General features: G+C 39.1%; 1 protein-coding gene across 3 annotated transcripts in view; it reads left to right on the forward strand.

Annotated features, from left to right (window-relative positions):
• The first annotated feature begins 249 nt into the window (after nt 1–249).
• Nucleotides 250–22,444, forward strand: part of LOC119719193 (ly6/PLAUR domain-containing protein 6-like) — a 61,874-nt gene continuing 39,679 nt past the window's right edge. The window contains exons 1-2 of one of the 3 annotated variants that reach the window (XM_038188553.1): nt 250–525; nt 20,939–21,447. The gene's annotated coding sequence lies outside the window, so the exon portion shown is untranslated. Of the gene's footprint in view, nt 526–9,626; nt 9,877–20,938; nt 21,448–22,444 lie in introns of those variants that run through there. The other 2 variants (XM_038188552.1, XM_038188554.1) reach the window with 2 other exon arrangements.

A 22,444-nucleotide genomic window follows, 5' to 3' on the forward strand; every position in this document is an offset into this window, starting at 1 on the left:
GCGACGCCGATGGGCATCATGGCACATATGGAACACCATACTTTTGTCAATTTTCGGGGACAGACAGACATACCATCCGACCGACCGACCGACCGACCGACCACCATGTGCCGTACCAAGTGATTGTGTTATCAGTCACTATCCTGGCCTGCCCAGGCTTTAAAAAAAATTGCTCTAGCGCCCTCTGCCAGTGACAGTTCAAAACACGTGCCGGATGCGCGGCGGCGTACGCGTTACGTACCCCGGCCGGCCCCCGTACGAGACATGTTTTGTGTATGTCAAACCATAATACGTGTAGTTTGTATGGAATGGATTTGTATTTGTAATGACGTACGTGCGTCATGTACGTTGTGCATGTGTTGTGTGGATGATGATCGCAGAGAATAAATGGTCGGTCGAAGTGATCTACCAAGCTGCTTCATCTCAGAATCTCAGCTTTTTTAATCATAGCAAGCACTTGGCCTGGACATGTTGGACTTGGAGCATTGAGGAAGGAATGCTTGGAGGTACTGTAGGCAAGTTAAAGTGAGAATGGTTATCGTATAGTCCGAGTAGGACTCTATGAATCGCCTTTTTAAATAGGCTAGGCCTATTTGTCCAAATGTAAAAAGGCGATTCGTTCAGTCGTCATGGTCGTTTTCCTAGTTCCGGATTTTTCCTAGTTTCGGATAGCTTCAAATAGAAACCTACCTCTTTTGGATTAGTCTCCAATATATTTTTTTTCTGATGTGATGAAGTGCATTTTAAAAAGGAAAATGTAAGCTTCTTGATACACGAACTACGAAGATCTTTTTGGTAAAATCTTTAGAAAAAATAGAAGAGGAATTTCGGCCAGATTTCCGACTCGCACTTTAACTTGTTTGGTCGACGGTTTGTAGAAAATCGCGGGAGCTGCGAATCGACGAAAAATTTTCTCCTCGGTACATCACTCGTACCGTGTGATTTCGAATATTTTGTTTATACATTACAGCCGTATAAACTCTTCCATCGAATGTTTGTTGAATAAAAATAAGTTGTAGAGTCTCTAGTCCGAGTAACTTGGACCCAACTTATCGCCTTTTTAACATTCGGACATGGTCTGGTGATAGTAGGGTCCAAGCTAATCCTTATATGCCGAGCAACACAATTTTGTCCTTAATCCTTACTTTTAGGACACCTCTATTTTGTAGGAGTTCTGTTCAAAACTGACTTTTGCAGATGACTGTCCAATACCAAAGTGAATTTTGCAGGCTAAAGCAGTCTATTTTCTTCAGACAAACTCATGTTAGGCCTAGTTGTAATTTCGAAAGCACTTTCGAAGAAAATTTGAATTTCCTACCTTTTTTTGCAGTTCGCCATCTTGCTTTTTTAATATATTTTCTGTTTGTCATCGTCGTCTTTAACCCCTCTTAAATCAAAGCCCTGCCCTCTTTCTACAAAATTAAACCTGCTGATATTCAAGAAGGTGTCATTGCCAAATGTTCAAATGTGCCAAGAAATATCAGAATGTCACTTTTGATTGTCACTTAGTCAGCTGGTGAGTCTTTAAACCTTATATAGGAAAGGGGTCCTAAAGGTAAGGATTACCCCAAAACCCAACATTGCCCAACAAAAACATCAGATTTCACCTTCAAAATGGCCTTCAAATTACTAGATACGCCACCTGAGGTACAAATAGACATCGATGATTAAGATAGTTGTACTGAAGTTTGCTTACGATCTGGATGAAAAGTGAAATTTCCCGTTCAATTCCGAGAGCTCCCCTCGCTATCGTGAACACGTTAAATTTCCGACTCTGTTAATGTTTGAACGACGCGATGTGTGGTCTTCATTCTCAGCGTACATTCGATGGTCCCTGTATCCCGAGTGCAATTCCGTTTCCGTGGACCTCGTTTGTAAACACAAGTGCATTTCGAACAATATTAGGGAGTTGGGAACTAGCTTGAACTGGTTTCCGCCCATAAAAGCTGTCCTAGTTCCCGACTCCCTATTATTGTTAGAAATGTACCAGTGTTTACGAGATCCAGTCTACTCATTATCATAATCGATGCGTCGCGCTCGGTAATGGAATCGCACTCGGGATACGGGGACCATCGAATGTACGCTGGGCATGAAGACCACATCGCGTCGTTCAAACATTAACAGAGTCGGAAATTTAACGTGTTCACGATCGAGAGGGGAGCTTTCGGAATTGAACGGGAAATTTCACTTTTCATCCGGATCGTAAGTAAACTTCAGTACAACCATCTTAATCATCGATGTCTACCTGTACCTCAGGTGGCGTATCTAGTAATTTGTCGGCCATTTTGAGGGTGAAATCTGATGTTTTTGTTGGGCAATGTTGGGTTTTGGGGTCAAAGACAAAATTGTGTTGCTCGGCATGTAAGGATTAGCTTGGACCCTACTATCGCCAGACCATGTCCGAATGTTAAAAAGGTGATAAGTTGGGTCCAAGTTACTCGGACTATAGAGTCTCTAATTTTTGAAAATTCGCCAATGAATAACCGTATGCATTTGACTAGTTCCGGATAGCGCGTGTACTTATTCGTCCCTTACGACATTAATCGATTTTGTGTGACGTATTCTGTGTGCTGTGTCAAATGTTTTTGGTCCGTGCGTGAGTTCGTGCCATTGTGCTGCAGACAAACGTTTCAAAATCATTTAAGTTTTTCTCAAATTTGGTGGAATTCTCTTGAATGAACTTTTTTGGGAAAATGAAATAATACCTTATCAGAAGATATGCTTGATTCGGTAAGCTCTGGCTGAAAAAAATTTTTTTTCTCGCGTGATTCTTTTTTTGCGTGAAGCAGTTTTTGATCGATTCTGAACTGATTGAACCGATCTGGAACTAGGAAAAATGACATTGGTACTTTTGACGTCGTAAAGTCAAAACAAAAAGAGCCTAAATTTGGAAAATTATTATGTAGTATCTCCATCACTCAAGGTAAACTTTTTAACCAATGTCACTTGAATTTGGGAGTAGTTGAGCTGAAAGCTGTCTGAATGATGTTTGCTATCCGTAACTAGGAAAACGACTGTATAGCTCTACTGAGTGGAGTGCTGGAACTTCGGTACCCTCCATACAAGCACTCCACCGAATCGGCATACTTTGACTACACATTTAAATCACTGACACACGGTTTGCATTTTTGTGCATACCCTGGGAGAGAAAAGGCCCCAAAAAACTGGTAAAGAGAAAACAAATGAGAAAAACAGTTACCCTGGACAGATCCACACATTTATGACATGCCATACGTGCCATAAGTTTAATTGTTCCCAACAAGCGGTAGGGCCTAATTTTGAAAAAAGAGCAAAATATTCTGATAAACTTACCGCTCACAATTAAATGTGTCTACCGAGTTGTGCCATCCATTTCTTGGCTAGATCGTCGAGTGCATGTGTGACGTCACTGTTGAAGAAAAACAAGTTGCGCTGAATCCACGACTGTTGCGTGTAATGATATGTGCCCCGCGCCGTATATGACAGTATCGGCTTTTGGCGCGGAGCACAAATCATTACACGCAACAGTCGTTGATTCAGCACAACTTGTTTTTCTTCAATAGTGATGTCACACACGCGCTCGACGATCTAGCCATGAAATGGATGACACAACTCGGTAGACACATTTAATTGTGAGCGGTAAGTTTATCAGAAATCCAGAATATTTTGCTCTTTTTTCAAAATTACCGGGTCTTGTTACTCCTAGAACTATGATGCTCCGCATGAGCGGAGCTCATAGACACAGAACCCCGCAAAATTGTTTGCAGCACAAAACACTAACTACACTGTACATGTAAGTTCAAAAATGTCCATCAAAATACAGACATTTCCCACAGAACTGCTGCACAGTTTGCCCCTAAACTCCGTACAATACCTCATGACATACTCACTTAAGTTGCGCATAACAAACATCGCTGGATTTTGTCGGTTTTTAGGCCAAAATGATGAAAAATATGCCCTTTCCGCACTGAGCCAACCCAGACAGGGCTCTGGAGTGCTCTGAAATGTGCAAAACTAACAGGCCCACTTTACTCACAGTTTAGCCAGCAGGGGTGTGAAATCTCAGCTTTTTAGCTGATTTCAGCTTTTTTTGTTTTGGATTTCAGCTTTTCCCCCTCACTTGCTGTGTACAAAAGTATAGGAGATTTCCAAAGTTCAGCTTTTTTACACCTTTTTCAGCTGTTTTCAGCTATTTTTATCAGTGGTCACTCACACCCCTGGCCAGCAAATTTCTTCAAAAATTCTACTGGGGCAAAGAAAAGGTCCTCAGTATTTCACCAACCAACTTTCCAGACTCAATTCCATTTTTAAAGGAGACTTTTGTTCAATATTTTGCACATGAGAGGGAAATCAACTGATTTCAAAATGGGGCTAAATACTAGACTCGCGCTTCAGTGCCATGCCGCACCGCGCCGTGCAGTTGGCAAGTGTGACTCTGGTGTGACTGGTGCGTTCGCTGTGTGTGCATGGTAATTGACACCGCATACGCGCGGAGCTCATCATGGGGACAAAATGGCACATTTTGGAATTCATTTTTGTACCTGGTAGTCCAAGTTAACAATATCCTCCAGCCCTGTATGACAACCCAATGATAAAATCTAGGGCTGAGGTAACTCCAGCTAGGTCAATGTGAGCGTTGTGTCGCTCGGCATATATACGGATCGACTTGGACCCTATTATCGCCAGACCATGTCCGAATGTTAAAAAGGCGATAAGTTGGGTCAAAGCTACTCGGACTAACGTTACTCGTTAGTTCCGGATCGCTTCAAATAAAAGCCTAGCCTACCTCTTTTGGATTTATAGTCTCCAATAATTTTTTTTTCTGACGAAGTGCACTTTGAAAAGGAAAATGTAAGCTTCTTGATACACAAAAGACAAAGATCTTTTGGATAAAAATCTTTAGAAAAGGACTTTTGGCGAGATTTCTGACTCACACTAGGCCTAGGCGTATGACATGTTTGGAACGTTTATTGAAAATCACAGGAGCTGGGAATCAATAAATTTTCTCCTCAGAACATCCTTTGTACCGTGTGATTTTGAATATTTTGTTCATACAGTAGTACAGTCGTATAAACTCTTCCATCGAATGTTTGTTGAATCAAGATAAGTTGTAGAGTCTCTAATAGCAATATTTGAAAATATACCAATAAATGACCGTGTGATTTTGCCTAGTTCCGGATCGCGCGTGCACTTACGACCAACTGCACGCGGTAATCGATTTTGTGTGATGTATTCTGTGCTGGGTCAAAGGTTTTTGGTCCTTGGTGAGTTTGTGCCGTTGCGTTACATTTTTCTATTTTTAAAATGTGCCATTATATTAAAGGTAAAATAAAAAACAAAAACATGTTTAGCGTCCTGCCTTTTTGAAAAAAAAGGAAGGAGGAGGCCCTTCCCCCCCCTCGAAAATGGCCGCCTGACCGGCTATTTTTCAAGATGGTTGTTATGGTTAGATATGCGATAACCCGCCGCAGCGATAACCCGCCGCTGCAAGAGGGTGTTATCATGACCAACCAATATCACCCACGAACCCGTCGGAATAACATCTAGGCCAACTCCAAATTTTTCCCCCCGAAATTGGGGGAAATTACTGTGCATGCACGACTTCTGCAGGCAGTTACTGTTCATTTTCAGTCCCACACAATACTACACACAACAAAAGAGCTGACCAGTGTAGTAACACAAATGTCTTGCTGCATCTTTCACATTACTGGAAGAAATTGAGAGTTTGCTTCGGAACTGCTATGACTATTTTGAATTGCGCGCTGCGTATATATTTGGCCAAACAGGTGCGCAGGCATTACACAACCAGCACAAATTGGCCAACACATTGTTCTGACGGGTTCGTGGGTGATATTGGTTGATCGTGATAGGGCCTTCTCGCTGCGGTGGGTTATCGCTGCGGTGGGTTATTGCGTATCAAACCATAACAACGTGTAACAATGGTAAATCATGTTACTTTGAGGTCTTCCGTTAGATCTTTGCTGTTTTAAGTCAAAGCATTCAGGGTGGATTTTTCTCACAGAAGATCCCTGGAAATGGAGTGACTAAACTATAAGAAAAAAGGTCAACAAAATACATTTGTGTTGGTTTGGCAATAGGGGGCCTATTATATTAGTTTAATCAGTAACTTGTGTTTAGTACAAGAAAAGGACATGTCAAACATTTAAATACATTGTACGCTACATTTGAAATTTTCCTCATTCTGTGCACTGATGAAAAAAATCTTATTATCGCCCATGCTATCATTTGTTGTGTTAGTCATGCTGTGTCATTGAAAGTGAATAACTTTTTTTGTAACAATAAAAATAGAAGGATAAAAACAACAAAATAAAACAAAACAAATGAATCAATTTTTCAGGATGTGAAACTTGGCATATAGTATAGGGAGAACAACTTTATGTATCAAGTTGTCACCAACTCGGCAACTCGCTGTCTTTTTCACTCACTACATTGCATTCAAATAGGAATTTAGGTCTGATTCAGCCAAGCCCAGTTCACTGCAGAAACCTCTTATTGTCACTTAATCCCACCAATGGCCGTTGCAATCAGGAAATTGGTGTACTGTTGGGTACAATATGAAAGGATTTTTATGAAGGGGAAATGAAAACTGTGGTTTGAGTATCAAGCTACCCAAGCCAACTTGAAGTGCTGTCTAAACATGGGATTGACATCTGAAAGGAATTCAAATTTAAGGCTTGAATAATGAGTAAACAAACGCACAGAAAGGTGCCCAGATTCAGCTCCGCAAAATCCCTGCTGGCTTCGTGAAAAGACTGCATACACACTATATTTGTTACCCCCCCGGCCTATCAAAACATTGAGCTGAAAAAGCCTCACCCTTTTTGTATCGGGGAGAAGCAGTCTGTTGGTGTAACTTTGCCAAGTTAGCGCCATTCTTGCACAAACAGCAAATTTTTACCAACACCTCTGAACTGAAGAACTGCTCTTTCGTGTGTAATGCCTAAATGCCTTTCGTCAATGTAAAGGCAGCCCTTTTTAAAGTACATTTTCTTCTAGTTGTTCAATATTGTTTTGTGGCTTTTGTACATTGAATAAATAAAATACACAAAACAAAACAAAATAAACCAAACCAGACCCCCCAAAAACCAAAAACAGAAATGAAACCCAAAACAAATCAAAATGTTTGAAATTAAATCATCACAGAGTTGACTTTTGCACCTGGTAATTTGAAATGAGAATGTTTGGAAATTTACACAATAATAGTGAACAATGAAGGCAAACCAGTGACCAGAAATCATTTAATTTGATCAGACAAGTTGGTGGAGTGTATTCATTGTTAATATTGAATAGCTTTGGTTGGGTTATTGTAGTTTGCATGTTTTCCCTTGCTAAAGGTGATTCACTCACTAAGTGATTCGGAAGCAGTGTATTACCACTGACCCTTTGATGTTGTGTATGTATTGATGTTGTGTATGCTTGTGGGGAAAAAAATCAAATCTGAAATCAAGCGATATAGGGGGGGGGGGGATTTTCTTGAGCCGAGTGTGTACCGAGATGGTACACATGTACTTAGTTAATACAAAGGATAAATGAATTTGAAGTTGCTTCATGTTTTCTTAATCACCATCAATTTTTTAGATGAAATACAAACAGCAGTAATTGTTGAGAAGCATTTTGGGTGAGACAAAATGGGACAATATGAATGCGTTTTCCACATTGCAACTCATTCATGTTTTACAGTTTGAGTGTGTAAGGGGGCAGTTGTCTTACTCTCAGTGTATCTTGTTTGCTCATATTAAGCTGCTCCATTTTGCCAGCGAAATACAGTAGGACATACATTGTACATGTACCTCTGTGATTCTGCTTTTAATTGCATACATCTCGAGTATGTTGTAAATGTAGTGTATCAATTACCTTACAAAAGTTTGACATGTACATTACTGATTAATATGAATGTATTTCAATTCTATTTATTATTTACCATCATGATTAAAAACATGAAAATCAACACCCCGTGTGTTAAAAACAGTTTAAAAGACAAGAACAAATCCACAACAATTAATTATTGTAGGCCCATGAATGTAGGTCCTTGCAAAAATGACTTAAAGTTATAATTTCCTAAAAAATCAAGAGAATGTGCCGACAAGGGTGCAAGTGAGTGAGTGGCCTAGCCCGGGGCTGCCCCAGACAAAACACTACATGTATTCAACAAGACCACGTACTGCACTACCGGTACAACACCAGGCTGTATAGATCTTGCTTGGTCTTGTTCAACCATTCAAACTCATTAACAGGAATTATTCCTATGTTTTGTGATGGGTATCTAGTGGTCATATACCGGTACTTGTAGAGGTATCTTAAAACATACAAAGTGTAAAAACTGCTCGCACTACACAGTGGCGATGGGCATTCAGCTAATTTATTCAGATTTGACCTCCTTGACTGCACATTGAAGACTAACGACTTTCTTGCAATAAAAGGTTGAACACATACAATTCAGTACCTGTAGTTTGTTTTGAGCTTTTACTCTAAAACCAGGGTTGTGGCAGTTACATGCTGATTTTGTTGAGCTGTCAACACTTGGTCAATTGAACAGGCACAGCATGAGCTCAGTAGGGTACTATTCACCTAGCTTCAATACTGTCTGATGCCACCTCACCTCTATTGTGTTGCATGGGAGGCGGGGCCCGGAGGGGTAGATATTATTGTGAACCTAAATATGCACATGGAAGGCTGACCAGCAGTTTGGCATGCTCATTAAATCAAGTGTTCAAGGTGCACATATTCACTCTGTTTTGTAGTTGGTTGAGTTTTATTTAAATTAAGGTGTGCAAGTACAAAAGCTCAGGAGGGTATAACAGTACTTTCATTGTTTTCTATTCCGTGATTAAAATAACACAGTGTATAATGACACTGATAATATCAATTGACATATCATGAGAGCCTCATTCACTTTTCAATATTGTCAATATTGTCAATCCTTTTCTTTGTAGTAATTCATGGTTAATGGGTTATTTAATAAAAAGAAAGTTAACTGTGTGGCAGCTACATGTAGAGGATGAATGACATGAAATTTACAATAAAATAAGGGAAAAAAACGAGAAGTGTTGCTACATGTACGGTACATGTGTAGGCGGGCCATCACCGCTTTATGGGGAACTTTTTATTGTTTGGGAAACAAATTAGGACGGAGTTATGGGGACTTTCTGCTGTCCCCATAGCATCTTCGGTCCCCATAATATGGGACATCACGTGTGTAGTCCCCTCAGTTACGGAACAAGTATGTGTACACAAGTATGCACACTATGAAGGATCCATGTGGTGAACTTAAAACTGGATCATATTTGTTTATGTATCTTTTCCTCTCAAGTGAATTAAACATGGGACAATCCTTTATGGTAAGAAAGTGCACTTTTTTAAACGGTAGAAAATTATTATTTCAACCCCGACCCCCCCAAAAACCCATTACATTCTAAGTGATTTTTGACTAGAGGTACCACACTAACACCCTTGCATTATGAACATTACACTGTACAGTACACGCATGTACCGGTACATGTGCCATTGGTACAAAAGGGTAATAATAGATCAGGTGCTTGGCCCTGTCCTCCTTGGATCAATAAGCAAGTCAATGAGCATTAGAAGTCACATCTCTCATCTTTTAACTGGACACACTCTTTGTTCACACCAGAAGCCTACTGCATCTATGATCCAACATACAGTAGTTGTACCGAGAAGACCTTGGAAATTACCACCTACGAAATGACATGGCCAAGTAAATTGACCATGTACTGATTGGTAATTCTAATGGGAATATGTCTTCTGTACGGGGCTTCATGAAGTCCAGATGGGATTGCTAGGAGTTATCCAGGAGAAAGTGTTTGGCGTGTCAGGTGTTGGTGAGCTTAGATTAGCAGCTCTGGTCCATTGTACTGTGTAAGTAAATATGCAATATTTGTTCTGGGCTCAATATTGCAGGGACCGAGTCATTTTGAGTTCCATTCACATCGCACGTACTGCACACATGCATTGTGTACACCTGTAGACCGCATGGACATTACACTTGTACTTTCAAGCTACTGACCAATTGGGAAAAAACCCAAACAACATAACATACCCTAGACCTAACGGTAAGTCACAAGGTACACTTCGTAGCTCTGCCTCATGTTTTTTCCTGATGGCTGGAAGAATCAACTTTGCCTTTCAACATTGTGATATTGGACTTGATTACATGTAAGTGACTAGTTTAATTTTTAGTCGTTTTGTAACAAAAAGGGTACCCATGATTGTGGCTGTGTATATGTCAGAAGTACAATAAGGGCTTAAAAAAAAGAGAAAAACACCTTTTTTGGGGATTTTAGCCATGATTGTGGCTGTGCACACTATGCATGTACTATGGTATTTGCACTAGAATACAACTCTTGAAATACAAAATGAAATACATTGTACATGTACCAGTGCACACGTACCCACACTGTTTTTGTGGATTACAACCCCATTGTATATAAACATATATACCTGAAAAAAAGTGGCATTTGAGTTGAAATTTTAATTGTCATACCACTTTGGCCCTGATGTGTTAATATAAAGACTTTACAATGATACTCAGCGAAGTCAGCGCCGTAAAGGAGATTGTTCAGGTCCTACCACTTTGAGCTCAAGAAGCCTACAAGTAGGTGTTTTTATGAAGCAACTTGTCTTGAAAAGTTCACTTCACTTGATTCTAATTCATCCTGATCCACTCTAATCCCATCAAATAGGCCTGCCCATCATTTCCAAACCACTTGTTCTTTTTTGAATATTGCACTCATCAAGCACCCCTCAACTGGGCCTCCCCTCCAAATACCAACCTCCTCCATTATTCATTTGTATTCCGAGACAAAGACCATAGTAGAGGTTTTATGAAGAGGTGGTGAGTAGGCTTAACACATTCTACAAGCTCCTTAAGTTAAAGATCTAAGATGCCGCCCAATCTGTGAAGTGGGTGTTGTCTTGTTCTGTATTAAAATCCACACTAAAAATGCAGGGCCTAGTGGAATATTTGTTGTTTGCTTCTTTAGGATTGGCCTTGTAGGGGGCTTTCTAGATGAATGTATGCAAAGATATGTTTGCATTGGACTTTTTTTGGGTAAAACTAATAGAGACTGTTGTCAACTTTGTGGAGACTGTTGTCAACCAAATGAAGTCCAGTGCAGGACAACTGTCAAATTGTCAAGTGTCGACTAACAGGGTCTGTAGTTAGGAGTTTTTAATCTGTGCATATTGGGGGCTGAAAAATATGATCAGCAATGATCATATTGGTCTTTAATTTTTTGGTCTTTAATTTTTACATGGGATAGGCCTAAACGATATAGCAAATATTCATGATACATGTATTGGATTTCCGATATTGGATTTCCTATATATTATTGAAAATTCTGATATCAACACAGCTTAGTTAATGGCTGTAAAAATGGACTAGTCCCTACTCCCTAGCCCATCCCAACTCCTAAAAAACAAAGCACTCCAAAACACAAACACGTTTAGTTATAACAAATCAAACTGACTACTTTACTGTTTAAAAGAAAAGCACTTTATAAAGGATATGAATCGGTATGTGTATGCAACAATGTTATGCTCTGTGTCTATGGTGATTCAGGGTTTTTAGACCATAATTGTGCTATGTTTATCTGAGCTCTGGGAAAAATAAAGAACTGTGGGTCCTCTGGAGACAGTGTGTTTATTATGACTTGTTAACCTTCGATCCAAGTAATGTTGCTAGCTGGGCACTGTGCTGGTATGTATACATGTACATTTGTCTTATTTTTGGGCCAACAATGTCAGCAATATTTCCCTGTTAATGGATGAACACCAGAGGAGGCAAGAGACATTGATCACTAGTCACTACATTGTGGGGTCATGTGCTAGGAAAGAAGCTGGCTATACTTTGTAAATAAGTACTGTATCATGTACCGGTATGTACCCATTGACCTGCATGGGGCTGATTGTACCGGTACCCTGTACTTGTATTGGCTTTGTGCCGGAACAATAGAGGGCTGTGCAGACTACTTGTGCAAGCCAGGTTATGTCACAATCACATGAGGCCTTTTCACACTGAGCATCTACATGTATCCCCAGGGTGAACTCACATTGGGCTTGGGGGGGGGGGGGGGGGCTCTCCCTGGAGTATAACCCGGTGTTGTTTCAGACTTGTTAAAGTTGTGCAGACCTGTTTATCTTGGCCCGCTGGGAATTCATCCCGTGGATTTGATTTGCATTTCATTTCACAATCAGAGTTTTTGACCTGGTACAGCAACATACATAAAACATGCCAAGTTCAAATTACCAAATTCAGATACATTTGAAAGGTATATAAAAAATGCGACAAAAGTTCCCTATCAAATCATTGAATGTTTAAATGAACTTGCACATTGAACTTAAATGAACTTCCACATCATCGTGCATGCTACATGTACAGTCCGTTAAACATGACGTCATAAAGCTGATGAATAAGCATGGATTTCCTAGTTCTGGTACCGGAAAGCTAATAGGCCACTACCGGTAAGCATTCATTTTGATTGATCATAAACATGATTTCACATGATTTTCGCGGTCTGCGAAGCAGAGAGGCTGAATATCATTTTACAGATAATATCTAACTTAGGAGTGAAAGGAGTAAAAAAACATGTTTGCCTTTTTCTTAAATCAAGAAAAATTCAACTGACGTTTTTTATCCAATTTGTATGCGGTCCAATATTATGAGCTGTTGGTTAGATTTGCATCGGTCGAAAAGCCAGAAATAAAGCGCAAAGTACACAATGTACCGTATTTTCAGATGAATTGTTGCAATAATAACATCAAACTTCAGAGTCTATTTTAACCCTCTGATGCTTGCCCTGGGGTGAACTCACCCCTACTCAGTTGAAACTACTGCTTTTGCCCTGGGACGAGTGTTTCACCCTTGGGCATAAAGATTTGAGAAGAAAAAAACCCTGTAAACATAGTGTATAGTATATGGCATACTTATGTACATGTACGTTTTTTGGTGTAAAGCAGAACAAAATTTATATACATATAGTTTGAAAAGCGAAGAACAAATGGTACAAAAGCAGACCTATACACATTGTACAAAGCATTGATGTAAATCTGGTGGGGGGGGGGGGAGGGGAAGTGGAGGATATATCCCCCCATATTTTTTGACCGGGGGTGGGGGGGGGGGGCTATTGGGAAACAAAAAAATGTAACTTTCCAGCAGTCCAAATTTAATGAATAGTTTGAAAAGCGAAGAACAAACAGTACAAAAGCTTTTAGTAACACTATTTCACTATTTTTGTGTAAGGTTAAGGGATGTCCCCAAGTGGACGTCTAAATAGGGTCCCCAACCAAGTGTCACATGGTGTCGTTACCTGCCCCCCCCCCCCCACTTTTTGCCAGACTAAATTGAGGATTTAATGGTATGATCTTCCCCCAACCCCCAACTCGCCCGAGATGTATTTACACCACTGGGTACAATTGGGCTGAAAGATGGGTTGTGGTTTCTCTAGTAAGTGTATCTATCATCCAAGTTTCATTGAATGGGACAGGCCATAGGGGCCAAATTGGGGTATGGGGCACATGAACAAATTATTTGTTTTGCCCCTGAAAATGTGGTTTGGGAAAAAATGCATATTTTTTTTTCTGGGGGGGGGGGCAAGGGTTTCTCAGCAATTGATTTGGTATCATATTGAACAAAAACATCAAAACTTGATTATGGGATGTTGCCCTTGATTTACATGTATACATACATGTACTTCAGGTAGGCATATTAGGATAGAATTTGCAAGTTAACAGGTCAGAGTCCCTTTATTGCTTTTGAAAATTTGCACTTGGATGCTGAACAGGTCACTTATTGAGTGCCAGGGGAATGGAGCCTGATACACACCTCTTATTATTGGTGGAACTTGGTGCAAGGTCAGTCACCTCACTATGAGGTGGATGAATCAAAGTAAATTCCTGATGATTGAATTGTAGACGGTTGAATGCAAAGCCACAAATAATGCCGGTAGAAGCATGGTGTAGAATTCTGATTACAATCACAATGTGACATTTATTACAAGGAAGAAATCAAGTTGCTGTGGTCATTCACCGGTCAAGAGTTGCATGTAAGAAGCTTTTTTTTCCCCACTGAGTTTAGGTTTAGATCTGTGTGTTCTTTTAAATGCCTCGTATGAACGGATGTGGTATGGTACATGTACATGTACATGTGTATGTTTGAATTGGCTTGAAATATTTCAAACCAGTCTCATCTGATTCTTACAGCATTCTTACAAGTTTCGTAGAGTTATTCTTGGTGGTAACAGTCCAGAATCATGCCGAATCAATGTACGAATAATTATTATTAAGAATAGCTTACGATAAACACTAAGATTTTGTTAAGAATAGATAAGAATAATCTAAGAACTTAGCAAGAATGAATCACTAATAATGCTGGATTATTTAGAATAACCAAGAATCAAGCAGAATTTAGTACAAATTGATCAAGAATACATGTAGTCCTGAATGATGTGGAGATCTACACTGCTCGGCAAACTGGAACTGACTGACGATGAGCACTTGCCTGGATCGGTTTGTATACCATGATCGCCTCAGCTGGATTCGGCCTGGTTCTGGATGATTCTGGTTTGTTCTGATTGAAATCAGCTTAGTTCGGGGTTGTTTGGGGCTGATGTTCGCATTACATTTGGCTTATTTGGTCTTTGTTCTTATTAAATTCATAATGAAATCGGCATAATTCTGGGTCATTCTGGATGATTCTGGAGTTATTCATGTATTATTCTTGACAAAATCGCTACAATTTGGTTTTACCATGTATTCTGCACTAAATCGCAATCATTCGGCTTAGTTTGGTCTGATTCGGTTTCCAATTCGTACCTAGTTCTTGATTATATTATTTTCATTCTTAAGTTATTCTTACAAACAGCAAATCGGGACTAATTTCTCCCGATGCCATCAACAATTTATATTCGGGATAGATCGGGGTATTCGTGGCAATAACTCGGAAATGGGTGAACCTAGCATTAGTTGGACTGAAGTCTAGTTGACTATTCGTCACCAGTCTACTGAAGGCGATAGCATAGCTGGTTACAGTAGCTGCACTAAATATAGTGTATTCACAAACCGTGTGATGTACACATTTCTGTAATTGTCAATATGCCATTGATCTTGCATGTGTGACCCTCACCTTGTACTTTATAGATGCAGTATTTGGACGTAATTGTCCTTAAGCAGTAGTTGCACTGCCCTGATCAGGTTTTCTTTGGCCGACACCTGCATTTCATTGTTGATCAGCTGGGGAGGAATATTACCCAATTATAAAAACAGCTGCTCTCTAGGGAGTGAACTACTGGTAATTCTTCATTTCTGTAAGGAATTTGTGTTCAGCTCTTAAAAAAAAAAATTAAACAGGCTTTTTTATTTTTTTAAATTTTTTTTCTGTAACTTTTTTATTGGCATTATTATTTTTTTTATGGGAGGGGGAACGGGTGGTTGACACTGCAGGTCTGAACTTTAGATTGACACAGTTCTCTATTGATAAAGTAAGGGTTAGTGGTACCTATGCACACCATTGTACTTAAGTCCATCAATGCTTCTCTGTCATGCTTTTTCTCAAAACTTGGCTTCATCTGTTGAAATTAGATCAGAGGGAGGAGGGACTGAATTTTTAACAAACATGCAGCTTAGCAAAGCATTCTTCATTATCACCAGCATTCTGACAGCCACAATTTTTAACACAACTACATGTACGGGAACATTTTGTATGTATATACACAATTAATGTCTGCAATGCAACATTGTAGCAGCCATGACATTACAATCTTGATGTTTCATAATAAGATAAAGATTTACGGTAGCACCATGTGGCAGATCTCTACTACATAACACCCACCATCGCTGGAATCCCCAAAGTCTCCTGATGACGGGCAGAGTATACTGTCCGAAACGATGACCCCCCCCTTCAAGAAATTTCACTCTGTTTTATTAATTTTTACTAAATGTCCAACAGCTGTGTCAAAATATGTCATGAAATGTCCATGCAACTTTTAACCTGAAGTTGTTTGACAGTGTGAGGCAGGGCTTGGGACATAATATTAAGAGTTGTATGAGGCCTCATGTGAAGATGGAACAATTTCACAAGGCCACACGATGACAGCATTCCACTCCTTGGCACCAGGTCTTATTGTGATCCTCCCAAATCAAGTTCCGCAGGCCAACTCTACCTCCGTCCTTAGCCACAAAGCCCTCCCACCTTCCCTTTGTCTCCTAATAGGCTCCCCTACTTCCAATTAGCTTCAAAAATGTGCTTTGATCATTCCACTACATACCCTGAATGACGAGGGTATAAGGTACAATGTACACGTAGCCTACAGGTTTGCAACTGGAGGAATGGAACAGCAAAAGCTGACAAAGCCCCATTGTAGCATAAGTATGATAAAGTGCTTCCCTTTGCTACATGTACAGTTTATGCAGAAAGGCGTTTATCACTGCTTGCTGTGCACTCATAAATATCCGGTATCTGTTGAGTTTGGAGATAAAAAGGCAGAGTCCTTGGAGTCTGTACAAACACCTGAGACACCAATTGTTGAAATTTAACATAGCTGGGGATATTCTTTGCAGCCTTGCTGGTTTTGTTTAGAGATTGCATGAGTGTGTGAAAGTAATAAGTCCAACTTTTTGTTCCTGTGCACATGTGCATGTTCATGTGTATATTTGGGCAATTCTGCGATAAGGCCAAAAAAACAAAATAGTTCTGCTTCTAGTTACCTGACCTTCCATATTTTTACGGCGCGACCCTTAAGTTTTTATCGGCAAGTTAGAAAAAAAAAAAATTAATCCTGTTGTCCTCTCTGTCTTCACAAAACGCCTTCCAAAAGCTTTTTTACCTCAAAAACTCTTGTACGTATGTATTCATTTGTTTGCCTACTTACATTCGCTATTTTTGAGAAGAAATGACCTCCGTTATTTTTACAAGTTCCCTTCGTGATTACAAGTTCCCTTCGTGATTCGCTATCGTGGTGATGAAAACTCGTGTGTACATGTACATGTAATGCTGAATGCAGCAATGCTGTACTGGTTCCTACCGCGCCACGCACTAAAAGGGCTAAAGAAGGCATGATGGAAATGCGGCAACCATGCATATGGCCGGCCAACATAACGTGAGACAGCAGAGTGCACTGCAGTTGCAGGTTGGATCTGACATCATTTCTGCAAGTTAATTCACAAAACTTGATCTCTCTTGTCTGTGTACATGTATTTTCCGTGTTCATGAATTTATTTTGAGGTTATTTGTGCATTCTGCAAAGTGCATTGTGTTTCCCCGACATTTCCTGCCGCAACACGAGGTTTGTCACCCGCCACACACAGTACATCACGTATGCTTACAGCGCGATATATACAGATAGTATTGGCCAGTTTCCTGTCGTGACTAGCGTTGTGCATAGTAGTGTGCGCGACCTGAATTCTCCATTATTTAAAAGAATGTATCGACTGTAAATATTTTGACATTAACGAAGGCAAGCTTTTATCACTTTTTGTGTCTTTAATAGCTTTCGTAGCACAAATGGATACATACATATACACATTGTGTAGTTCAGGCTGAATTTGCATAATTGAATATCCCATTCAATCAGCAAAAAAATAAATTGGCCCAAAACCCCAACGTTCCGACCTACAGACCCTATTTTTGAAAGGCATATACCGGTAATTGGAAGCAGAACTAATATTTTTGGCCTTACCCCGGTAGTTACGTTACATTTTAAGCGATGTACCGGTAGCACCACCCTTTGGGATCCTTTATCAACATGTGTGTGTGTGTATCAATTCTCCATTTTGTACCATCAATACATCTTACCAGGAATTAAAACACAGTGAGCAAATTCATTTAGACATGTTTTTGAGTTGTAATGGGACTTGTAATCATGGTTACATTAGTTACGTTACAAAAAATGGACAAGGATAAAAAATACATGTCTTTGCATAAACAAAAGTTTTCTCAAATGGGACACAGCTGAAACAAATTACAGTATTTCTGTAATTGCTTACTAAATGACAAATGTTTTGACATACATGTAACATTTCTCAAATTTTTTCCTCAGTTTGAAGAGTTGCCATAAATTCTTGGTTAGTTAAGTTACCAATAGTTACGTCATGTCTGCCCAACTTTGACACAAGTGTACCGGTATGTATATTTTCCATTGTATATAAGAAACTATAAATAATCAGCCAAAAAAAAGCTCTTTTGGCAGATAATATGAACCTTTCTCTTTGACCTATTAACGAAAACCATAATTTTAGCCAAAAAGCAGGTGCTTTTTTTAATCAAAAACATTCCATACTCACCAGCACACCACTCAAAAGAAAGGTCTTGCTGTCCCCTTTAAATTTATACCACATTTGTTGTGATGCTTGTAGTTTTTTTATGACGTTGTAATAAATTTCCATTTTTCAGCCTTGTCTGCTTCAATGAAATAGTCCTTTCGTCTCCCATTCACTGTTTATCAGTCATAGTTTAAGTAGCATCCAACAGTAATTGTTGGATTTGTATTATTTATTTATTTATTTATTTATTTCTGATCTTTTATCAGGGTAGCCCGTTCACATATAATGTGGTCTTCCACGGGGCCCTGAACATATACATGTAATTATAAATTAATAAAACAAAAACGAACAATTTAAAGGATTAAAAGTGTGTAAAATTATCAAAACAGATAAGAAATAAGATCATATAAAATTATAACCGTTAAATTATAATCATTAAATAAAAGAGACATGAACAGGTTTACAAAATAAACAATATAAATGTGTATCTGAAAATGACAATAGACAAAAGTGCAGATTAAGAAGTTAAATTTAAGAATAAAATCACAAAATAAGTCCTACATGCAAATATAAACGAAAAAACGAAGTTCAAAAAAACTATTGTAAATAAAAAAAACAGTAAAAAAAAATAAAAAACAGTAAAAATGAGTACATTTACCTTTAACATGCTAAAAACAAAAACAAAACAAGCAAGCATCAAAGATTCTGCTCACCTTCCAGTATTAAAGTGTAACCTTTTTATTGGCTACATTTACAAGACAATTAATGAAATTACTCGTGAGAAGGAAAATGCCAATCAATTGAATCCATTCAGGAAATGTTTTTAAACAATATTTATTGATGCAGTTGATCCAGAGAAATAATTGTGGGAAGCAATAAATTTCATACTATTGGATAGGACTTGAATGCCTTTCTTATGTACAGTTGTATGTACACTGTATGTACTGTCAAAATGTTGTATTTACTTCAGAAACTCATGACTTGGATAAACCATGGAGCTCCATGGATAAACACAAAAGTGGCAGGACACAGTTTTTGCAGCAGCCATGAATGTACATCGTCAGTACATGTGTACCATTGTCCAATTTTCAGTACATGCATCTTGGTGTTCACAAGGAAGTCTTTGAAGCATAATTTCCATCAAAGCATGCATGATGCTACATGTACCTTCACAGTGTTAATAATGTGTGATGTGTTCACAGGGGCTTCTTCATACAATGTATGTTTCTAGATGGTTTTCTCCTACTGCTCACCTGATTGATGTCCTCCTGATAAAACATCAAGACGTGGGCAGGCATGAAAAAAAAGTATTTGACATAAGGTTCCTGACTCCTGTTGTCAGTGTTCTGTGTTTACAACAAATGTGTACAAAAAGTAAACATGTCCATGCACACTTAAATTCACTAATATTTGTATGGAGCAATAAATCATGTTAAAAACATGGACAATTCCATGGTACATGTAACTCGCATTACATTTATAAGAGGTCTTTCGTCAACTTTGTACTTTTCTATAAAGTCAAAGTTATTTAGGGGGATTTTTCTGACAAGATATCCCTTGAAATTATGTGACGAGACTACCCCACAAAAAGGCAAAGCTAATTAAGTTGTGTTTGTTTCATGAATTTCATGTGCTAATTTTCATGAATTTGTTGATTGTAAGTTGACTGATGGAGAGTAGTTTGAGGCACCGTGTAAACAAGTGCAAGTGCACAATGAGCTCTGGCCGTCTTGCATGAAAGTCTTGCATGAAGAAAAAGAACTTGTCTGCTATAGAATTAGTATCTAACTAAAAACTAACATTTCTAGGGGAACAACAAAAGCTGTTCGGGGAAAAAAAGAGGACGTCTTGATGGGAATCGATCCACGAACCTTTCTACTAGGAGCCCTATGCTTTTCCACTTCGCCATTGGGTGTTGCTTGGTTGGCCTGGAGAATTTGTGTACCATAGATTATGCATATACAGAGGGTATACCAGTACATACGTTTGTGGGTAAAAGGATCGTTTTAAGTCACATAAATATTTATTACCGCAGACTGTTGTGTAAGAAAATAAACATAAGCTGTGGCCGTCTTGCATGAAATGAATGTGCGTATGTACAAGCCTGGGCTGCGGCCACGGAACACCATACTTTTGGTCTACTTTCATTTCCTCCTTCTGGATACCGTCCAACCACTACACAAAATACCACGTGACTATAACATTACTACACATATGTTGCCTCCGTTTACAAAATGTTCATAAACAACTTTACCAATTGTCTCAACAATTTTGAGAGTGCATTTACTGATGACAGCATGGCACTTGCTCAATTTTGGTACAATATTTTTGGTGGATTTTCTGGGGACAGACCTACTGACCGACCGACCACGAAGTGACATGTACCCCTGGTATAAGCTCCTCCCAGAGCTTAAAAAGTTGTGCCGGTAGGTTATTAATTCAGTTTGACAAAGTTTGACAAAGTGTATTGGCCCATGGCTCCATGATTGGCCCTGTACCCTTGTGTACAAGGCATAGAACATGTCTTATGTCTCCATGTTTCAATTGAAGGAAATTTATGTATGTGGTTGATTTATTGGGAAATTGAAAATTCTGTTTGTGACTGAGTTTACTCTTGTCCATATGCATACTAACTGGATTGTTCTATTCAATATTTGTATTGCAGATTACTGTGAATGTTAGGAGTCAACATACAACTGACCTAAACAGGAGGAACTAAACCTCATTGCCAGCCAACCAACTCAAAGCCAGTGTCTGAGTCTGAGGAATACCTGACTCCAATTCAAGTGTCACCATACTACACGTACCGGTACCTTCTAGTCTGAGCACCATTGACTGTCATTAGTTTGGAGCTGTCACATTTACCCCATTGTACCTGGCCTCATAAGCTAAGTGTGCAGATTACTGGATGCGTACAATAGCCCAGGCAGAAGGCCACTCTAGGACGACACACTGTCTCTATTTGATGTGTACACATCTATAGGACAACAAACACTATCAACTCGTGCTAGGCGTGTACAGTGCAGGCAAAATGGCAGATTGAATAATATGGCCTTTGGAACTCATGGAGACAAATCTAGACTAGACTAAGATTTGATGCTGGAATAGTTGGCTAGACACTTGGACTATTGCTGGGTACTTTGCCTTCGGAATCACTATTGCTACATGTAACTGGTAAGTATACTGTCTGTCTGTAGTCCTCAAAGTACAGAATCATACTTGCCACTGCATGCAAAGTCAACTGCACAAGTTTGTGTAAGTGGATTCATAACTGATTCTGTCATCATTTTGTCTCATTGGAATTATTACAGCTGAAAGACCAGTGGCAAAAGTGGACTACAATGTACAATGTACGTAGTGAAAAAAATATACTTCTACAAACCTTGACAAGATAGCAGTTAATGTACATGTACATGTATTCCCCTGAAAGAATTTGTATCCCTTCTTGTGGATTGCATATCCTGTTTTTTTCTTCTTCTTTCAAACCATGTATACAACATACATACATGTACACTTGTATTTAATACATGTTTGTTACATACCTCCTGTGAAAAATGAAGTACATTGATATACTGGTGTTTCCTAACGTGGCGCACTTTCCCCCGACTTTCCTCATGCAGTGTTGCCAAACTTCTTTGTTGACAAACTTCAAATTCATTTGGTTAAATACTGGTACTATTACCTTAATAATGCTTGCTGTTGAACCTTTGTGAACCATTTCAGTGTCATGAAATTAAGTCCGAAATTCAAAATGGTGGCGTCCGGAAATTGGGCACAAAAGCAGCTGAGTGTTCCCTACGGTCGCACACTTGAAAAAATCTTGGAAAATCCCAAGTTAAAATTTAAGATTTTTTTAAAGGTAAAAAATGCTGATAAGCCATTATTATCTCTAACCACATAACCAACTAGAAATTTGTCAGAAATTTATTTTCTTACTTTTGGGTGCATTTTTAAAGGGTTCACCGTGCACTTCAAAATGAAATCGGAAATTTGCACCAAAATAAATGTCTCTGTTAACTTTGTAATAGCTAAGTAAACTCAAGATAATGAATGGGAATGTTAAGAGCCTGTTGAAATTTCACTTACTGGAAATTCAAGGTAATATTTTTGCTCAAACAATGCGCTACAGGCGAAAAATCAAAGTGCGCCACATTAGGGGCCGCGACACGTT

Source organism: Patiria miniata, unplaced genomic scaffold, assembly GCF_015706575.1.
Source record: "Patiria miniata isolate m_02_andy unplaced genomic scaffold, ASM1570657v1 HiC_scaffold_8, whole genome shotgun sequence".
NCBI lineage: Eukaryota > Metazoa > Echinodermata > Asteroidea > Valvatida > Asterinidae > Patiria > Patiria miniata.